The sequence below is a fragment of the Onychomys torridus genome, chromosome 11, assembly GCF_903995425.1.
Source record: "Onychomys torridus chromosome 11, mOncTor1.1, whole genome shotgun sequence".
In the NCBI taxonomy this organism is placed as follows: Eukaryota; Metazoa; Chordata; class Mammalia; order Rodentia; family Cricetidae; genus Onychomys; species Onychomys torridus.
Genome location: NC_050453.1, coordinates 62,197,609 through 62,210,130, shown reverse-complemented (window position 1 = coordinate 62,210,130; position 12,522 = coordinate 62,197,609). Strand labels below are relative to the sequence as shown.

The 12,522-nt window shown below is 48.4% G+C and overlaps 1 pseudogene; it reads left to right on the top strand.

Moving 5' to 3' along the window:
• The first annotated feature begins 8,719 nt into the window (after positions 1-8,719).
• Positions 8,720-8,818, top strand: LOC118593610 (annotated as a pseudogene).
• The last annotated feature ends 3,704 nt before the right edge of the window (positions 8,819-12,522 follow it).

The following is a 12,522-nucleotide window of genomic DNA, read 5'->3' as shown; positions in this document are numbered from 1 at the left end:
TTCGCTGCACGGGTTTGCACCTGCTCGGTTTCACACCTGACACCAACCTTCACTCTCGGGACTCTCCGCTCCCTCAGTTGTCACTCTGCATTCTACTTCTGCACCCCTGCCCACTTCTCCATGTCCTTCAACTTCCTTCCTCACACGCTGGCCTCTAAAGTGTCTTTAGACTCCTCTCTCGACGGACTGTACTAATTCCAAAGTTCCTACTCCTGCTAACCCACCATCCCCCAACTGATAAACACAATTCAAATGATTCTCTTGCCCACGCAGCCAGCTTGTGTTCATAGTTATGCTCAGACACTTCGCAGTGAATCTCAACAAAGCTGATTTTATTATCTAAAACACCCAACTCTTATGGTGATATTTTCTTTGTGCTGAAATGTGATTTAATTTGTATGTTAATAAATGAAGTTGCCTGGGGATCAGAGCTAAAAGCAAGCCATTTAGCAGAGTCTCTGCGTAGTCAAGGACACAGCCAAGCAGTGACCTGAAACTTTAATCCCAGTATGAACCATAGAGACCTGGAGGTCTGTATAGACAGGCAGTGATGAGGAAATCATGTGGTTGGGTTTAGAGCCAATAAGAAGGTAAAACAGGAAGGTAATAAAAAGACAGGTCACACAGGAGAAGTTCTCTCTCAGGGGAAGAGACGGCAGCAATTGGTAAGCTAAAGGTAGTCTTGGGCTTTGCTAGTGCTCTGGTCTCTTAGGCTTTAATTCTGTATTTGGCTCTGTGTTTCTTATTTACTAAGACCATTTAGAATTTCATCTACAAACTCTCTCTCTCTCTCTCTCTCTCTCTCTCTCTCTCTCTCTCTCTCTCACACACACACACACACACACACACACACACACACACACACACACATCTTCATTCTGATGCTAGAAGACGGTATGGCTTCCCATCTGATTGATTGTCACCAGCAGAAGCAGCCAAGCAGTCTAGATCCTCCTCTCTTTTAACCGTCAGCCAATTGCCAGTTCCAGCTAACCCTACCTCCTATTGCTTCCATCACAGGCCATTGCCCCGCTTCAGACACCCACAGCGTCCATGTGAACTATTGGCCCTCCTGATAGGCTTCTGGCTTTCCTCTTTCCAGTCCATTCTCACACTAATTTGATTGGTAATCTGATCACATAATTCTAGGCTTTAAAAGAGAAACGGTAAAGCTCCCCAGTGCCTCATATCTACTGGGATCTAATGTCTTGGCTCCTAAACCAGGAGCACTAATTTTAGAATCTGAATCTCTCAGTCTTGTGTAGGAGAGATCACTGAAGGGATGAAGGGTGGCAGGGAAGTTTGCCGAGACTGTTAGAAAACACTGAAGAAGTCTTCAATCATCATATTGGATAATCAGCCCATATTCCCAAACCCCATGCCCAGGCCCCCTTGAATATACACAGTACTCATGGTGATCTAATGATTTAAAATGCAAACGTGCCCTCTTCCATTGCACTTTTGGCTCTTCCAAGGACCTTGGATGTTAGAGTTATGCACCCACCACCCACGGGGCACACCTTATCTGAAAATTTGGAGGTGAGGATAAATGTGCAAGTAACCGGGAGGAAAGGGTGAGTGAAAGAGGCGCCATGCAGGGAATGGCTGGCAGGTCCTGGCCACTTTTAAAACCTAGGCGCCTGGGCCGGGAGCTGGCTCAGCAGATAAAGCTGACTGCGTAAGTTCCATCCCTGCGATCCACATGGTGGAAGGGGAGAACTGACTTCCCTAAATTGTCATCTGACCTCCACAGACAGGGTACCGTTCTTCTTCTCCCTCAGCAAAATAAATACATGTAACATGTAAAGCATTCAAAGATGTTAGGTTTCCATGATATGTGTCATGGCCTCTGTCCCTTTCTTGGATCTGGAGAGACTTCGATGTGACAATTTTAGTTTAGAAGGTTAGAGCAGAAACCATGCCAGGGACTGTGTATGAGACAGGGGAATTAGAGAGCATGAATGAACAAACCACATCCCCATCCAGCAGAAGCAGAACAATTCTTTTTCATATTTAACCAATATAAAATGAGGTCAGGGCTCAGAAAATGGGGAGCATTTTCTTTCTTGAGAACTGATGCCCCAGAAATGGAGCCAATAGGAATCAGAGCTGAATTCTCTCTGACATTCTCTAGTCAGAGGGAGGAAGAGTATTACAGAGTCTCCCTCTGCTCCTCTAAGGTAAATGACCTCTGTGCCATAGGTGTCCCTATTTGAGACTTAACCAAAACAACAAAACAAGCCAAGTGGTTTACAAGGGCCACCACCAGCATTTGAACTCATATCTTTCTGACCCCCAAAGTGCATGCCGTGGTCATTTCTTTATGACCAAGAACAGCCATAGAGTGTCTTTTCTGGGGGGGGGGGGCAGCTTTCTACCTGTCTGTACAGACAGACGCACTCCTTCATAAGGAAGCCCTTCTTGAATACCCGATGTATGTCAGGCACGGAGCTGGAATATCAGGTTCCCTGTGGTTGTGCTTTGGGAAAGGGTGTTATGGACCCCTAAAGACTCTAGTGACTGTAGGAAAATCAAGTGGCCACAGCCTCATCTGTTGTTAGTGTCTGGAGAAGCCTAGAGTGTGGTGGCCACCACTTGTTTGCCCAGGCCACCAAGAAATTACAGTGTGGCTCCAACAGTTTCTCAGATAGTCTTGGGCTGAAGATAGGCCTTGAACGGTTTCTGTAGAGGATATATGAAAGTTCTGGAGACAAAGCATGCACAACTCTGTAAGTGTCCTTAGCGGAACCGTACACTGTGAAACAGTAAAATGGTAGAGTTTATAATAAATATATATATATATATATTATAAATTATTATTATATATATATATATATATATATATTACTACAGCAAAAAAAATGTTGGAGGCAATCTTAAAATTAACTTTCATTTTTTATTACGTTTGTATCAATTTTGTGTGCATGCATGTACAAGTGTGCACACACATAAGCTACAGCACATGTATGGAGTTAGAGAACAACCTTCTGGGGTCTGTTTTCTTCTTTCGCCATGTGGATGTGGATGCTGGAGTCAAACTCAGGCTATCAGGCTTGGGGGGGGGGGGCGAGTGCCTTCACCTACAAGCAATCTCAGCAGCCCCAAACCAATGCTTCACAGCTTTTGTTTCCCAGGGAACACCTACTGAAGGGGGGGGGGAGTATGGGAAGGGGGAGAGGGGGAGATGAAGAGGGAGAGAAGGAGAGGGGAGGAAAGGATGGGTGGGGAGGGGAGGCGAGGAGAGGTGGGAAAGAGGAGGGAAGGGATGAGGGAAGGAAAGGAGTCAGGAGGGAAGTAGTGGGAGGGAAGGGAAAGGCAGGCGGGCTCTCTTCCATCCTGGTGCCTTTGGGGTGTAAGCTCAAAAAGGAAAGAAACTCCCTGAGTCTCAACCACGGTCAGAGAACAGGAATTTCTTCTTCAGAATTGTCTCTCATCCACAGCACCCAGTATCTGGTAGACACAGAAGCATGTCTAGTGAGAAGTCTAAGGCTAAATCTCCAGGAGAAAGACGGTCCAGTGGTGGTAAGAACAATGATGGCAAACGGGTGTCTTCGCGGCTTCCTTGCCTCGACCTTTCCAGCCAGCCAGCCTCATGATCAGGTCGGAAGGAGGACAGGAAGCGGCGCTCGCTGTCAGTGGTTCAGATTCTTTCTTCCAGCCTCCCTGGGGCAAGGGCAGCGAGTCTAGCGTTCTTCAGGTTAGCTAAGGTGCATGAAGATGTTTTCTCCAGAAGGAAAAGTGACGCACACAGCCTTCTCCCTGGAGCTACTCAAGTCGTAGCTCAGATGGTTTCCGATCGCACACGTGGCCCTGCAAAAAAAGAAAAGAAAAGAAAAGAAAAAAGAAATGCCCTAGAAGGGAACTAGCCAGCAATGGGGGTAGGGGGAGGAAGGGGAAGGAGAGGGAAGAGGAAGGGAGGGCAAAGAGCGGGGAGGGGAAGCTAGAAAGAGTTGAATTCAACCCTGGATTCACACTTGAGGCTCGCACTCCTTTGTCTGGAATTTAGGGAGAGAAACTGAGAACAGCTGAATAAACTACTGAACTGCGCCCGGTAATTTTATCCCGGTATCCACCACCAGGGGGGGCAGTTATTCCACACCGCTGGTCTGTCCCTGCGCTGTGAAGCCGCTGGTTAAGGGGCTAGACCCTGCGCTCTAAGAGCCTTGTAATCTCCCTCGGTCCATGAGCTGCCTGAATTTACTCTGTACACATCACCCTGTCTTCACATAAGGAGGCTATCTGGCCCCGGGCAACCGGCAGTTTCTCCCACTCCTAAAGGGCTCCAGAAATAGACTCCTCACCTCACTTGGCTACAGTCTTTCCTGGTGTGGGCTGTTGCTTGTCCACAGCCCCTAAGACAGGAGCCAGACCAGCAGGTGTCCCTGCAGGGACCACACTTTAGCCCCTGAGGAGGAAGAAGCTTTCTTTCTCCGTGCCCTGGAGCCACTTCCCTGCGCCAACCGCAGTGCCTCCCCCACCCGCTTCACACACCAGCCCTCCCCTGTGCCCAGCACCCCAGCACGAGGAACAACAGCCAGACAGTGGTCTACAAACCCCAAAGCTGCAGCGTGCCTTTGTCTGGGCTCCCAGAACCACATTTAGTACCGACTCCCACTCCTGTTACCGCCGGCGCATCTGTCTTTGCTTCCTTCCATCTGGTGTTCTCAGAGGAATGGCTAATTAAATCGAAACGAGCTGGCCTATTTTTAGCGTTCTTCAGCTATAAGGCCTGGGGGGGAATAGCCACAAAGTTTGGAAAGAACACCAGGAAGACTGAAAATCTCTGGACTTGGACGATTATTCTAGGATTAGCAGGTCCCAAGTGCCACCTGTCACTTAAAGTTTCATCCTCAATGTCCTGTTGTCCCATATGAGGATGGGACAAAATCTGGAGGGAGGGACGATATGATTTGGGTATGGCTTAGGTGTGACTCCCAGAAGCTCATGTGTTGGGAGTGTAGTGATGGTAAGAGGGGCTGAGACCTTAATAAATCGAATTGGGTCACTGAAGGCTGTCTTCAGAGGACTTTGAAGTATTTTCACAAGCCCCCAGTTGGTTCTTGCGAGAGGTTGTTAGGAAAGGCGAGGCTAGCCTCGGCCCCTGGCTGCTAATTTATCAGTATATGTCTCTGTCTCACAAGCACAACCATAATGCAATCCACCTGTGAACACCCGGGGGCCCTAGCCGGAGGCTAAACATAAATGGCTGCCTGATCTCTGACTTACAGCTCCTCGCTTTAGAAAGTTCCCAGCCTCACCCGTTTCCTTACAGTACCTGAAAATCGACCAATAAACAGGCTTTCTGGGTGTTCTTAACTCACAATGTTCTGGAACAAGAAACAGGTTCAACTTAGCTTTGTTGTCTTGAGGCAAAGCCAGAGCTCTGGTGAACTTCGAATGATGACTGGTGTGTGTGTGTGTGTGTGTGTGTGTGTGTGTGTGTGTGTGTGTGTGTGTGTGTTTGTGGAGAGAGGTGGTAAGGACAGGGATGTGAGGAAGTGGGGTACAGGGTTAGGGCAGGGCCACCCATCCCATCGTAGGTCCTCAGAGTGTACTTGAGCAAACATTGTTTCCTGCTGGTGTATTAGCCTTTTGATGGAAAACTCATCACTCTCCCACCACATTAGAACCCCTCTGGGTCCTTGTCTGCCAAACTGACAAGCTCCTTACTCAGGGCTATGTCCTTCGATACAAACTAAGCCTCTCTCCAGCTTCAGTACCTGCCCTCCCTTGCTCTGGCCACCCACCCTGTGTGTGTCACAGCTTTAAAAGATTTGTTATTGGTTTTAATTACAAACACAAGTGGGATCTTTGTGGGGATACAGTCACGTGACTGCTGGTGCCCCTGACGGCCAGAGGCACTGGAATTACAGATGGCTGAGGACTATCTGATGTAAGGAATTTACTCAACAACAGTATACTCTCTTAACCCCTGAGCCATCTTCCCAGCTCCTACGTTTTTCACATTTTGCTGTTCCCACACATTTCAAATTGGGTGCCAGGAATTCCCTTCGTGGCATGACAAATCCTCTCATTAATGGGATTATGACACAATCACCTGCCTGAAGGCATCAGTTACCCTCTCCACTGTTTTTCTAAAAGTTTGCTCAGACAGACCTCATCAAACACATTTGATGTCTATGCCTATGTGGAATATGGGCTGGTTGAGAGGAGAAAATGTACTCAGTGTGCCTATAGAGCCCAAGTGCCTAGGCTTATGAGTCCGGTGAATGTTTATTGTAGGGTGGATGGCTTGATGTATTAGGACAACGCTCTTGGAATCTGGGAGAAACCTGTCCTTCCAACAAAGCAGCAGGAAAACCAGGCAAGGAGGCAAATTGGTAAGAAGAGATGGAAAGGAAGCTGTGGATTCAGACAGGTATGTCCAATGGGTGTCTGTGGTTGATCTGTTGTACCCCACTGCTCAAGGAAAACAGTCCCAGACACCAACCCACCAGTGCATCTCACACCCACTCCCTCCAAGAAGGCTTTCTTCAGCACTCCTGCACTGGCTCACATCTGAATCACCAACTAGTTCATTTATTTGTTTGTTTGTTTGTTTGTTTACTGGGAGGGGGAGGGGACACTTGTGCCCTAGCACACCTGTGGAGGTCAGGAGTTCTCTGGTTCTACCACATGAGGCTCAGGGATGGAACTCATCAGCTTGGGCCTTTACCCGCTGAGCTATCTTGCCATCTCATCAGCCCCACCAACAATAACAGCCAGGTTCTCAAAGCTCCATTCCCATATTTCATTCTCAGTGGACAGCACAGTACTGGGCATTTTTATGAATTACAAAGGTGTTCGTTGGGGGCTGGAGAGATGGCTCAGCAGTTATGAATACTTGATGCTCTTGTGGAGGATCTGGGTTGGGTCCCCAATACTCACATAGTAGCTCACAACTGTCCCATTCAAAGTGATCTGGTGCCCAGTTCTAGCATCAGTGGGCACCAGATACGCACACAGTGCACATACATACATGCAGACAAAACACTCAGATACATTTTGGTTTGGTTTGGTTTGGCTTTTCGAGGCAGGGTTTCTCTGTGTAGCTTTGGTGCCTGTCCTGGATCTTGCTCTGTAAACCAGGCTGGCCTCGAACTCACAGAGATCCGCTTGGCTCTGCCTCCCGAGTGCTGGGATTAAGTGTGCTACTGCTGCCAGGCCACAAACCTTTTTTCAAACGAGGTATTTATTTATTTATTTATTTATTTATTTACTTATTTACTTACTTACTTACTTACTTACTTATTTACTGGGCTGGTCTTGGAGACTGTGCTACATGTGTTGTTTGCCTCTCTGGATCCACCAACCCCCCTTCTACCATCTGCTTCGAAGTCAAGTTTCTTCTGTCCCACCAAACAGCGGCCGTGAGCATGGGCACCCATCCTCCCTGTGCTCCACATTTGCAATTGCTCCAGCCACACGTCCTTGACCTCTGGGTCCCAGTTACCTGTGGCCAGTGTGAGGTATGAGAATAAGATGAATTGCTCAAGGATGCAGCCAACCGCTTCATTCTCCTGGTTCCTCACAGAGCCCAGAGGCTGCAGGGCCTGCTTCCTCCACCAGAGACCACAGCGGTGGCAGGTGAGCAGCCATCTCTTACCTTCTCACCCACAGCCAGGGCTCTTCAGGATGCCAACTCACTAATAGGTTTTCTACTCTCTCCCCACCCCGCAATAATAGGTTTCTCCACCGATGCAGTAAGCCAGATCAAGCTGAATTTAAAAAGTATAGAAATGCAGGTTTATTTGAGCAAAGCAACTCCTGGGTGGGTTCCCCAGTCCCAGAGATGGAGGCCTGATAAGCCGTGCCCACAAATGAAAGCAGGGAGACTTTATAGGTTGTAGGGAAGGGATGATGACGTGTCTGCCACTAGCTGGGTTTGTGCCCAAGTATGGTCAAAAGCTGAGCACTTGAGGCAAGGACTTGAGCAGCTGGCAACTTCAGGGGAGGAAGCTGCAGTAGCTGCCAAGAATGTGGAATTGGGCTTTCTGGCACATTTCCTTTGTTCAAACTCTGAGAGGGTGGGGTTTGGAGAGAGAGAGACAGAAAAGGGGGTTTCCAGACCCTGGAGGAGTGAGCTGGAGGTTCCAATGGAACACACACACAGTCTCTCTTCGGATGTGGTTGGCCCTCGTATGCATCAGTGTTCCTATTTATTTAAAAGTTAATTTTATATCTGTGTATGTGTGCATCTATGTGTACGTGTGTGTGTGTGTGTGTGTGTGTGTGTTTGAGTGTGTGCACATGCACACTTGTGTGTCAGTGCCAGTGGGGGCCAGAAGAGGGAGTCAGAACCCCTAGTTACAAGCCACTGTGAGCCACCCAATGTGGACGCAGGCGTGGGTGCTAGGACATGACTTCTGTCTTCTACAAGAGCAGCTCTAACAGCTTCCATCGCTCCGGCCCCTTCACTGTCTCTGAAGAGTTTCCTGAGACCCAGTCCACATTTTGTAGTCTTTGAATTGCTCCACTCCAGGAGACTGGACCCAGTGTCTGCAGGATGTTTCCCACTCTGCCTCCGCTCCAGCTCCATTCCACAGGCTCTCTGGATAACCTGCCCCACAATTGTCCACAGTCTTCACTTGCGTCAGCCAAGCTTATCGATTATACTCCAGGACCTTGCAGACATCCGCCCATGTCCCAGACCTCCACTTATCTCTTAAATCTCCAACCTGAGAGAACAGGCATTTGCCCCTAGCCTTAGAAATAATCTCCGTGCTCGCTCGGCAGCACTGAAATTGGAACGATACAGAGATTAGCATGGCCCCTGAGCAAGGATGACACACAAATTTGTGAAGCGTTCCATATTTTTAAAACTTTATGTAAAAGCGTTTAGCTAAACTGCAGTTTCCCTTAGAGACTTTGCCCTTTCTGTTCTTGGGGTTTTACCAGATTAATTATGAAAAATAGTCACAGAAACAAGAATCAGAGAGAGAGAGAGAGAGAGAGAGAGAGAGAGAGAGAGAGAGAGAGAGAGAGATTGATTGATTGATTTGATTTCTGGGATAGAAAGGCCACATACAAAGATAAGCCACAGTAGAAAATTCCAAGCCACATACAACTTTGTGCACAACTTGTAAAATTGTCTCTAGGCACTTCATTTATGATAGCTAGAGAAAATAATAAAAGTACTTGATTTTGGTTAAAAAAGAAAATCTCCATGGAATGTTAGAACAATTCTTAAAAAAATCTCAAATTATTCTTTTTCTCTGTACCAATACTTTTTACCAATTACATATACAAGGGTTTGACTGTTAGGTTTATTTTGTTTGGATTTTTGGTGGGAACATCACAGGATGGCCCAGTCTATCTTGAAAACTCAACTGTTTAGTAAGGAACTGTACCATGGGCCCTGCCTTTCCGTGCATGACCTCTTGCTAGCCCAGGTTCCTTAAATCTACTGCAGCAGATTTCCGTTCCCTCTGCCTCCCCCTCCACAAGACCTGTCCCCCTGTAGAGAGCAACTTCTCTGTCCCTTCAGGAACTCCAGCCCTATCCAGCCGACCCACCACAAGGCACACTGGCATTCCTAAGGTTCGATGCTCTTGCCAGGAGGATCCCGGTAGTGGGCCTCTGTCCCCAGGGCTCCTTCCCAACACCTCAGTGAACTCAGATCTGTGCAAGGGCTTCAGCTTTTGAAATCATTTAACCTAGTTCTGAGACTTCAGTACAAAGACCAGCTGCAGAGTTAACACCTCCCAGGAGCCTCTTCCTGTGTGCTGTCCTAGATTGCCTAAAGAGGTAGATTGGAAACTGAGGCCCAGAAAGGAAAAGTGTTCACCAGCCTGAGTCCCAGGAGGGGCCAGGGGAGTAGGGAGTGTCCATGTTGCTAAAGATAGGTTCTGACGCTCTGAGCTGGGTGTGGGGAAGGCAGGCAGGAATGTAATGTATTGGAGCAGGGCAAAGCTGGGACAGAGAGAGACATAGACATATATATATATATATATATATATATATATATATATATATAGAGAGAGAGAGAGAGAGAGAGAGAGAGAGAGAGAGAGGGAGGGAGGGAGGGAGGGAGGGAGGGAGGGAGGGAGAGAGAGAGAGAGAGAGAGAGAGAGAGAGAGAGAGAGAGAGAGAGAGTTGGTATTACAGAAACAACAGCCTTGGCCAAATTAAGATTTGATCAGGTAACAAGCTAAGTTGCCAAACTTGGTCCACATTGCCTGCACCCATGTTATCACCCTCTCTCAGTGCCAGCCTGGGGATAGCTTTGCCTGGGGCAAAGTCCCACTGGCCAGCTCCTTCCCTGGATGCCTCTTGTTCCCTCCACCCCATAATGAAGGGCTGGCACCCTCACTTAGGAGACTTCTCATGCTGGAAGGCATCTGAACTGGGAGTCTCCCAGAGCTGTCTTTAACCAGCCTCATCCCGTGGGACTGACATCCAGGCAGGGCACACAGTGCCATTGTGTCCTATGTCCTATGGCTTCTCCTCAGACCAAGCTAGCAGGGCGGGGCTTCCTCCCCTTATTTAAGCCCTGCCTGGCACTACTCAACTTCCTAGCCTCAGCCTTTGCCCCTTCCAACCCACTGGGTAAAATAAAGCTATTTTGGCAGCTAGGTCTGGAAGGAGGGCTGTCAAGAGAATGGGGTGCAAAACTCTTAGGGGAGCGGGGAGCAAGCCTCAGGGAGTCTGGCTCTCTACAATTGTTTTAGTTAGGAAAAGCATCATTCTTTGTTTGTTTGATTTTTGTTTTTTGAGACACAGTTTCTCTTTGTAGCTCTGGCTCTCCGGGAACTCCATAATGTAAACCAGGCTGGGCCATGGTGGCACACGCCTTTAACCCCAGCACTTGGGAGGCAGAGGCAGGCAGATTTCTGTGAGTTCGAGGCCAGCCTGGGCTACAGAGCGAGATCCAAGACAGGCTCCAAAGCTACACAGAGAAACCCTGTCTGGAAAAAAAGCAAAACAAAAACAAACAACAACACAACAAAGATGAGCCTGCCCTGGCAGCTTCAGGTTCCCTCACATCCAGCTGGGCCAGGTTCTGACCAGGAAGAAAGCCGAGGGACAATTCAAAGGCCGCAGAAGACAGTCTCTCAGTTCATCCCCCGTTAGCTTCTGTTACCAGGACAATGGTGTGGCCCGGGGCTACAACAGAGAAGCAGGCTGAAGCAGAGCAGCCTGCAGGCGAAGCTCCGATTCCCCTCTCCTGTTCAATTTTAAAACTCGAGCTAGGGCCTCAAACTAAACTGCTCTCTTGAAGCTGTTTGTCAGGCCTCATCTGCAAACTAAGCTTGGCTTGTGGGATGGTTCCAGTGAAACTGAAAGTTGGGGGGGGGGTCCCCGAGAACTGGTTATCCACAAACACTGTACCTGGGTTTCCATAGCAGCCGGCTGAGTCTCTTCAAGACCTCTCTTGCTCCTTTGTCCTTCCCTGCTTCCTTCTGACCAGCACTTTACCACACCCCCCTTCCCCAGCCCCACAGGGCACTCGAGAGTTGAGTGTCTATGTTGTGTTGCCTCTGAAAGAACTGAGCTACTAGAACGTTCTCAACACAATTATTTTGATATAAAACAACCACTGCCACTACCCCCAATGAAAACCAGAAACACCTGGATCGAGGCAGTGATGAGTCATTCACTCCAAGCTGCGTTTTCCAGAAGCAGTCAGCAGGATCGAATGAGCAACGGAAGACTACTGTGACAACAGAAAGCTGAACACAGTATAAAGGCTGAGTTCAGAGGTGAAGCGGCCACAGACGGCCACTTGGCCTCATTCTCTGTGTTCTGTATCCTGTGTTCCAGCTGCGTGGTGCTAAAGGGAACGAATCCGTGTCTACGTCTCCTCCACTCAGGCAGGCAGGGCTCAGCAGTGAGCGAGTTATAAGCGGCGTATTGGCTTGTCTCCATCCACAGCAGTGGTTCTCAACCTGGAGGAGGGGAAGTCACGACCCCTAGGGGGTTGAATGTCAGATATCCTGCGTATCAGACATTTGTGATTCGTAACCGTAGCAACATTACAGTTATGAAGAGGCAACGAAATGATTTTATGGTTGGGGTTTTCACCCAACTGAGGGTGAGGAACTGTGTTAAGGGGTCAAAAATATTAGGAGGGTAGAGAACCACAGTGGTAAGTAACTGAGATGCAGATGGTCATAAATGACCCCTGTGCAAGGGTCCTTTGAGCCCCCGAATGGGTCATGATCCACAGGCGGAGAACCACTGCTCTGGACACTCTGGTTTATCTCAGGGGTATAGATCTCAGAGACCACAGAGCTTTTAAGCCTTGCATAGATGAGTTTACTGTGACTTGAAATTTTTCTCATTGAATATTAGTAGGTGCAATTCAACAGACACCTAGAAAGGGCTGCCTCTAATCAGGTCAGGAAAGCAAACCCTTTAAAATTCCTGGGCTCCAGGAAGTGTGAGACTCTCAAGGGGGATGAGTTGAAACGAGGGTATACAATGTACTTTTGACAAGCAGGAAGCGGGCCCCTGTGTAGGGACACCTCTTCCTTGACTTGTAATCTGTGGCTCGCTCTCTCTCTGGACTTGGACAGAACC